The sequence below is a fragment of the Odocoileus virginianus genome, chromosome 5 (genome assembly GCF_023699985.2).
Source record: "Odocoileus virginianus isolate 20LAN1187 ecotype Illinois chromosome 5, Ovbor_1.2, whole genome shotgun sequence".
NCBI lineage: Eukaryota > Metazoa > Chordata > Mammalia > Artiodactyla > Cervidae > Odocoileus > Odocoileus virginianus.
The window spans coordinates 1,307,968-1,315,976 of NC_069678.1; the positions used below are offsets into that span (position 1 = coordinate 1,307,968).

Below are 8,009 nucleotides of genomic sequence, written 5' to 3' on the forward strand. Positions count from 1 at the left end.
GGAAAAGCAACCATCTATAACAGTGCACAGTACATTTTTTTCCCAAAGAACTAAGCAAAAGTCATTCTCAAAACAAATCATTTTGATCACATCAGCTCCTTTAAGTAATTAATACATTCACAGGACAATGGGAAGATTCTGAGCTAAACTGATTTTCGCCCCACCCCCGCCCCCCCAGGTAAAGAATGCATCAAACCAAGTTGCCATTTTTTGAACCTCAAAGTTATTTGTAACAAGACCGGTTCTCACGGGGGTGGGGAGAGAGACCCTTCAGGGCAAGAAGTGGCGAAAACTTGACAAACTCACTCCCCTCAGGGAGGACTATACAGATCTCTTAAGAAGCAACTCAGGGAAGATGGTAGGGGATAGAAGAGCGAGGTGGGTAGGTAGCGGGTGGAGGGCAGAGAGAAGCGGGGTGAGCTCTGAGTAAAATGAAGAAAAAAAAACAAGAAAACCGAAGGAAAAAAGAAAAGAGAGTCTACTGAGGAGACGCGGTAGCGGCGGCTTCGGCTCCGGTGGCAACCGCCACAGCGATGACGAAGGCCAGTCTAGAAGAGACGAGGGGCTGCGCCCCCGGTGGCGCCGGCCTCCTGCGGCTTCGCGGAGTTGCAGTGCTCCCCGAAGTTGCAGGTGTAGTGCGCGTAGACCAGGATCAGCGGCTTCCTGGTATACTCCTCTCCAATGACGATGGCTGGCGGGTCGGCCTGCATCACTTCGATGCGGGTCTGCAGGATGTGTGACAGGGCCCTCAGCTCCAGTTGGCCTCCCCACGATGCACTGCACACGATGTTGTCACAGCAGCGAAAGAAGCGGTTGCGGCTGTAGGCATCACCGGTTTCGGGGTCGCTGAAGAAAGGCAAGAAATCATTGATGTGCTTCCGCATGTTCGGCAGTGCGGCTCCGCAGGCTCTCCACAGTTACGGAGAACACCAAGCTGGTCTTGGATGGCACGATACATGCAGTGGCTATCAGTCGGCATATCCTTCATCTCCAGATGCTTGGCCTCCAGGATGGCGCCGAGCTTCTCTTCTTCGCTTTGGCGGAAGCTGGGCAGACACTCCATGTTAACCTCCGCAGTCCTCCCCTGGCGTGCCCTCAGGAGGGCAACCCTTCTTTCTTGCTTTCTCCGTGCCCTGAGGAGGTGTGGAGACTGGTTCTCAAGATCCATCTTGGCTAGATCTTCAGTGACAGAATCAAGAAACTTCTCCAGTTCCTGCTGGTGCTTCTGCTCCATCTCGGCCTCAAGGCGGGCCACGTCGAGATGCAACTGCTTTCTTTTCTTCTTGTCGCTCTTGGGGACCGAACTCCTCATGAGCTGAATGCGGTCCTGTAGCTCTTTCTTCTCGCGCTGGTGGCGTCGTAACATCCGCTGTTGTTCGCTCCGTGAATCTTCCATGATCTTTAATGGCAGGCGAGAAGTTTGGTGGCAGCTTAAGTACTCCTACCGTTTACATCAACAGTCCAACCGCTAACCTAGCTAGAGCTCTTCAACCTCCCCTGGCCACTGCGTTCTCAAATTTTCCATTTTTTAAAATGCAGCATTTTTTTCAGCTTATTTGATCACATAGGTTTTTTTATTATTAATTTATTTATTTGTGGCTGCCCTGGATCGCTGTAGCTTGGCGCAGGTCTTCTCCAGTTGTGGAGAGTGGGAGCTACTCTCCTGTGGTTTGCTGGTTTCTTGGGCTTCAGTAGTTGCCGCCCATGCGCTCAGTCGTTGCGGCCTGTGGGCTTAGTTGCCCCACAGCATGTGGGATCTTCCTGGACCAGGGATCAAACCTGTGTCCTCTGCTTTGCTAGGCGAATTCTTAACCAGGGCAGCCCCCCTGCCCCTCCTCCATTATTGTTTCTAACTTAGTATTCTTTTTTGGATCCAAATAGAATCCACAAACTGTAATCACTAAGATAACGCATTGAAGTCTCTTACATGTAAGCTTACCTTCAATTTCTTCTTTCCTTCCTTCTTTCCTTGCTCTCTCTTACACTAGTTTTCTATCTCTCTTGGTCTATTGCTGTCCTTTTTTTTCCCTTTAAATCATTCATTTGTTGGAGAAACTGAGTTGGTTTTTTCTGTAGCATCCCCACAGTCTAAACTGTATACTAGGGTGTACTTTAATAAGTGTTTCTGTCCTTCATACTTCCTTTTTGGTGGTAGAATATAGAGCAGTGCCGTAATGTAACAAAAATGCAAGCCACACATGTAGTTTAAAATTTTCTAGTAACCACGTTGATAACTAAAAATAAAGAGCATAATAATGCAAATATAATCTTCTACATAGCTGATAATGCTATATTTACCTTAAAGAAAATATGGGGCTTCCCAAGAACTCGCCTGCCAATGCAGGAGACACAAGAAATGTGGATTCGATCCCTGGGTCAAGAAGATCCTCTGGAATAGGAAACGGCAACCCACTCCAGTATTCTAGCCTGGGAAATCCCATGGACAGAGAAGCCCGGCAGGATATGATCCATGGACCCAAAAGAGTTGGATAAAACTGAGAGACTGGGCACACACACAAAGGAAAATATAATTCTAGCAATTCTTTAAAGTTGTGTTTAATAGAAAAATATTGTACATATCTCAAACTTTTAAGGTTACAGTCACATGAATTATAAATGAAAATCCAGGTCCTCAGTCCTACCACTTTGTAACTATTCAACAGCTATACGTCTAGTGGTCCCTATTTCGGACCTTAGATACAGAGACGATGAGATTCACACTTGTGGTCCTGGCAAGACTACTTCAGAAGTGGTGTGTGCTCTCTGATGAGGAGGCACATCAAGTCCTGTGTGTTTCTTCAAATAGTATTACCAGTCCTTTTAGTTCAAGACCTCTCGATCCATTTGCTGATTAGGTGGCACTAAATGGTGGTATTCCATCATCACGTAGTATTTAATTGGATGCTTGCAGAAAAAGAAAGTTCTCCTAAATACTAAATACTGTTTAGCTACTCAGTGGTAGGCTAGGGTTTTTCCAGTGGGCGTGTATGAATGTGAGAGTTGGATGGTGAAGAAAGCTGAGTGCCAAAGAATTGATGCTTTTCAACTGTGGTGTTGGAGAAGACTCTTGAGAGTCCCTTGGACTGCAAGGAGATCCAACCAGTTCATCCTAAAGGAGGTCAGGCCTGGGTGTTCATTGGAAGGACTGATGCTGAAGCTGAAACTCCAGTACTTTGGCCATCTCATGCGAAGAGTTGACTCATTGGAAAAGACCCTAATGCTGGGATGGACTTGGGGCAGGAGGAGAAGGGGACGACAAATGGCTGGATGGCATCACTGACTCAATGGACATGGGTTTGGGTAGACTCCAGGAGTTGGTGATGGACAGGGAGGCCTGGTGTGCTGCGATTCATGGGGTCGCAAAGAGTTGGACACGACTGAGCGGCTGAACTGAACTGAACTCTCTGTAAAGAAAACTGCAGCTTAATGAGCAATGCCCAATGTACCCTCTGTGCTCACCAATTCATTTATTTTTTTTTCCCCTGTGTGCTAATATGAATTCAAAATTTCAAACCAGTGAAGTATTTCAGTTCATTGCAATATAGCTCTTGCCAATACTCAAATTATCTCTCTTTTGGCAGCGAAAGTGACTTTAAGCTGGCTCCTCAATTCTTTTGAAAAGTTCCTAATAGTATTCGAGACCTTTCTTGATAACATTATGACAAGATGCTTCTCTTTGATGCTGAATATTTTCTGCCCCTGGCCTGGACTCAGTCATTTTTATAAGAATCTCTGGTTTCCTTTTGTGCAAAATGTTATTCCCAAATCAAATTGTAACCTTAAGATGCTTCCTGGATTTTGGTTTATTTCTAGGCATTTCCAGTGGACAGAGCTAGGGAATACACACTCATCTTTGTATGAATGTATATATTCAAATTCAGAACTTCAGGCTTTATTGAAGGCTTATCTATCATCTGCCTCTTTTCTGTATACCAGTATTTTTGTTTTTAAGGACACTGGGAGTAATAGAAATACAAGATTTCATACAATCTCCTTTGCTTTTCCCCACATCATTTGGAATAAGAATAAATACCAACAAGGCCAATAATAACACAATTAAGGAATGCAGATTTTTAAAAATTTTGTCACTGTCCCAGGGTACATACAAATTACTCTGTTTTATAGTTCTCATCTATATGGTTGCTCCACAAAAGTTACATTGTGTTTCCAATGTCTAGAAATGACATTTAAAAAATCAATTTTATAATGATAAAAAAGTGAATGCTGTTTCCAACTCAAATCTAACTAAATAGACTATACTCACTATTCTGGCCCCAAGTGTCTCAAAGGCGTGGGTGAGCGACCCCTGATCTCAGACGCTGGAATACACCACCGTGACTCCTCTTTCTGGCTGAGTTTGGAATGAAAGGAGAAGGTTTCCTGGAGTCAACGTTTAAGTCTTAGCCTAACAGCGGTTTTTCGCGTCCAAAGGATACTTAGGAGCGAGAAGTTCTGAAATAAACTGAAATAGGAACAATCAAAACTGCGAATCTAGGGCACCTGAAAAGGGCACCATTCAGGTCTGGAACCCCGCCCGGAAAGCTTTCACCCTGGCCGGTCAATGCCATCACAGCCCCCGGACCATTATTCACAGGGGCGAGACGTGCGGTCCGAAGCCTCCTCGCGGGGCAGGACTCAGTGGGTGCACCTTTTCTGCCTTTTATCGCGAGACCCAGGGTGACCCGACAGGGGGAGGCAGTGCCTCGGTCGCTGCGCCCTTTGGCGGCGGGGCCGGGGCTCCGATGACCACCGACCGGCAGAGCCGCAGGGTCCAGCGGGGACGCCACGGGCTCGTCCCCACCTCCCCATGGTCCACGGACCTGCGTCTCTCAGAGCAGCAGGTTTCGGACGTCGAGTGCTGAGGGGGAGGCGGCAGAGCAGGGGGGCCCAGGGCCTCCTTCGCGGGACCCAGGCGTTCTGGTTCCGAGAGCGGGACGAGCTGGGCCCTGGGGCGGGAGAGTAGGTCCACTCAGCGCGCATCTGAGGCGCAGTTCGCTTTCAGGAGGAGACTGAGTTCGGGCTGCGCCAGTAAGACCCTGCGTGCGGCCTAAAAGGAAACGTCCCACCGAGACTCTACTCTGATCGCTGGATTCAGAGTCCACAGTGCTGACACCACTCCGTGGAAACTCGGCCGTCTCGCTCTCCATCTGAGCCGTGTGGCTCGCAGCCGCGCGGTCCCAGGCCCTCCCAGCCTCCCCGCGCCCTCCCCGCGCCCTCCTCACCCCGCCGCGAGCCGCTTCCTCCGCCACGCCAGGGGGCGCCTGACTCGCCGGCCGGCGATGGTCAGGCCGGCTTTGGACGTAGTGGAATGAGAGGAAACCCGTTCGGGGTGAGCGACGGGGAGGGGCGTTTAGGTCTCCCCCAAATGCACCTGCTCTGCCGGCATTTCTAGAGTTTACTGCCCTGAGGTAAAATTCCCGCCAGGAAAAGAAAAAGTGCCCTCCCTCTTTACTGTTGTCCTCTTCCCGCTGCCCTGGGAACTCTGAACGTACTCAGAAGAGCCCTTGAGACTTCGTGGGCTGTCCCATGCCTGGTACCCCAGGTCCAAGGGTAGAATCGCGGGCCACCGCCGGCTTCTTGGGGTGGACACGGCGTTTGTTCTGGTCGGAACTCGACCAGAAGCCAAGGTTCCGCCTTTCCAAGCCGTTGCACCATGCTGGTAGAGGAACTGCGAGCCCAAATAAGTTAGGCACAAAGAACGGTTTACAGCAGTAACGGGACTGTTCAAACGTGCCAAATTCTGTAAGCATTGAGCGGTGGAAAGTATGGGTTTTTTTCTTGTTCAGCCACTCTGTCGTGTCCGACTCTTTTCGCCCCCATGGACTGCAGAACACCAGGCTTCCCCGCCCTTCACCATCTCCCAGACCTTACTCAAACTATGTCCACTGAATTGGTAATGCCATCCAACCATCTCGTCCTCTTCTCCTCTTGCCTTCAATCTTTCCCAGCATCAGGGTCTTTTCTAGTGAGTTGGCTCTTCGTATTAGGTGGCCAAAGTATTGGAAATTCAGCTTCAGCATCAGTCCTTCCAATGAATATTCAGGACTGATTTCCTTTAGGATGGGCTGGTTGGATCTTGCAGTCCAAGGGACTCTCAAGAGTCTTCAACACCACAGTTCAAAAGCGTCAATTCTGTGGCGCTCAGCCTTCTTCGGGCTTCCCTGGTGACTCAGAGGGTAAAGCGTCTGCCTGCAATGCAGGAGACCTGGGTTTGATCCCCAAGTCCCCTGGTAGGCTACAGTCCATGGGATCACAGAGTCTCATAGCGTTGAGCAAATTTTCTTCATGATTCAACTCACATCCATACATGATCACTGGAAAAACTATATAGCTTTGACTAGACGGACGTTTGTTGGCAAATCTATGTCTCTGCTTTCTAATATGCTAAGTTTGTAGTAGCTTTTCTTCCAAGGAGCAAGCGTCGTTTAATTTCATGGTTGTAGTCACCATCTGCAGTGACTTTGGCGCCCAAAGAAAGAAAGTCTGTCACTGTTTCCCTTGTTTCCTCCATCTATTTGTCACGGAGTGATGGGACCAGATACCATGATTTTTGTCGTTTGCATGTTGAGTTTTAAGCCAACTTTCTTCACTCTCTTTTTCTGCTTTATAAGGATGGTGTCATCTGCATACCCAGTTTTGTACTTTATATGATGTACTCTGCATATAAATAGCAGGCTGACAAGATAGAACCTTTGATGTACCCTCTAGAGTCATTTAAAATGACCCTGATGCTGGGAAAGATTGAAGGTGGGAGGAGAAGAGAACGACAGAAGTTGAGATGGTTGGATGGCATCACCAAACCAACGGACTTCAGTTCGAGTAAACGCCAGGAGATGGCGATGGACAGAGACCTGGTGTGCTGCAGTCATGCAGTCCATGGGGTCTACAGAGTCGACAGGACTGAACTGAACTAGCTGCTGTAACATGTATATAAAAAACAACACATAACCTCTATGCTTAATAGTTAATAGCTTGAGGAAGCAGTGTATTCCTTATTGAGGAGAACTTGTTTAGTAATGTTTACTTTTTGTAAACTCACGCCCTGTAACCTACTATGGGCTTCCTTCCATCCATGGGGTTTAACCAAGCAAGAGTACTGGAGTGGGCTGCTGTTTTCTTCTCCAAAAAAACCTCTCCAAGGGCTTCTTACATTGGGAATACTGTGAGTCACTGGGGAAACCCCACACTACCGTAGAAAATAGTTCTATTTTTGAAACCATAGTTGCCAGGGGAAAGCGCGCACGCAGTCCCCCACTACCACAAATTATGCAGTCGAGTTTCCCACATTTGAGGAAATCGCAGAGGTCAACACACCCGCAGTGCAATGGGTGAGCCTCGCTCTGGGAGAACTACCTTCGTGATCACAGTATCTCCCCTGCCAGGTAAGTATGAAATGATTCTGCCCGCCGTCCGCACGGCCTTAGACACGATCACTGTTCGCACAGGCTCACTTTGCTATTGCCTCCATCTCTTCCACTATCGTCCGCACCCCATCGTTTCCCGCGCCTCACAGGCACTCCTAACAACTATTCTAATAAAATCCAAGCAGTATCTCCGAAAAACTTCCACAGCCGGCAAAGTGGCAGGCCGGGAACTGTCCCACTTCCGCTGCAAAGTTTACATAAGCCCAGCCCCATTCAGGACCTATAAGGCGGTTCCTCTCCAACCCACGCCCTGTCTCAAGCCCCTCATCTCCCCTCCCACCCCTGCCGAGACGACCAATGAGCAGGCCGGCTGCTGAAGGAGAAGTGACTTCGTGATTCCCCACAGTTTAGGGAGCCCAGGAATCAGTGGAAACAGACCCTTTATTATTTAGTTTAGATGTAGGGGAATTTAGCCAGCCTCCTTGCATTCTTAACCTTTGTTCTGGGTTACACGCTGAGAAGAGTAATTCTGTGGTCCTCTGTTATGCTGATTCAATTTTGTTTTAAGAAATAATAAGTTGTAAAACAATGACTGTAAATATATATTTGTAGGAACAAAATAAACCTTAAGTATGTGTTCTGTGT

General features: G+C 48.2%; 1 non-coding gene and 1 pseudogene across 1 annotated transcript; both read right to left on the reverse strand.

Annotated features, from left to right (window-relative positions):
- Positions 1 to 101: 101 nt before the first annotated feature.
- LOC110122263 (OTU domain-containing protein 6A-like) lies at positions 102 to 1,968 on the reverse strand (annotated as a pseudogene).
- A 5,258-nt stretch (positions 1,969 to 7,226) lies between these two features.
- LOC139035383 (U1 spliceosomal RNA) lies at positions 7,227 to 7,390 on the reverse strand. Its single transcript, XR_011488045.1, has one exon. It is a non-coding gene; the product is annotated as a U1 spliceosomal RNA (small nuclear RNA).
- Between the last annotated feature and the right edge of the window lie 619 nt (positions 7,391 to 8,009).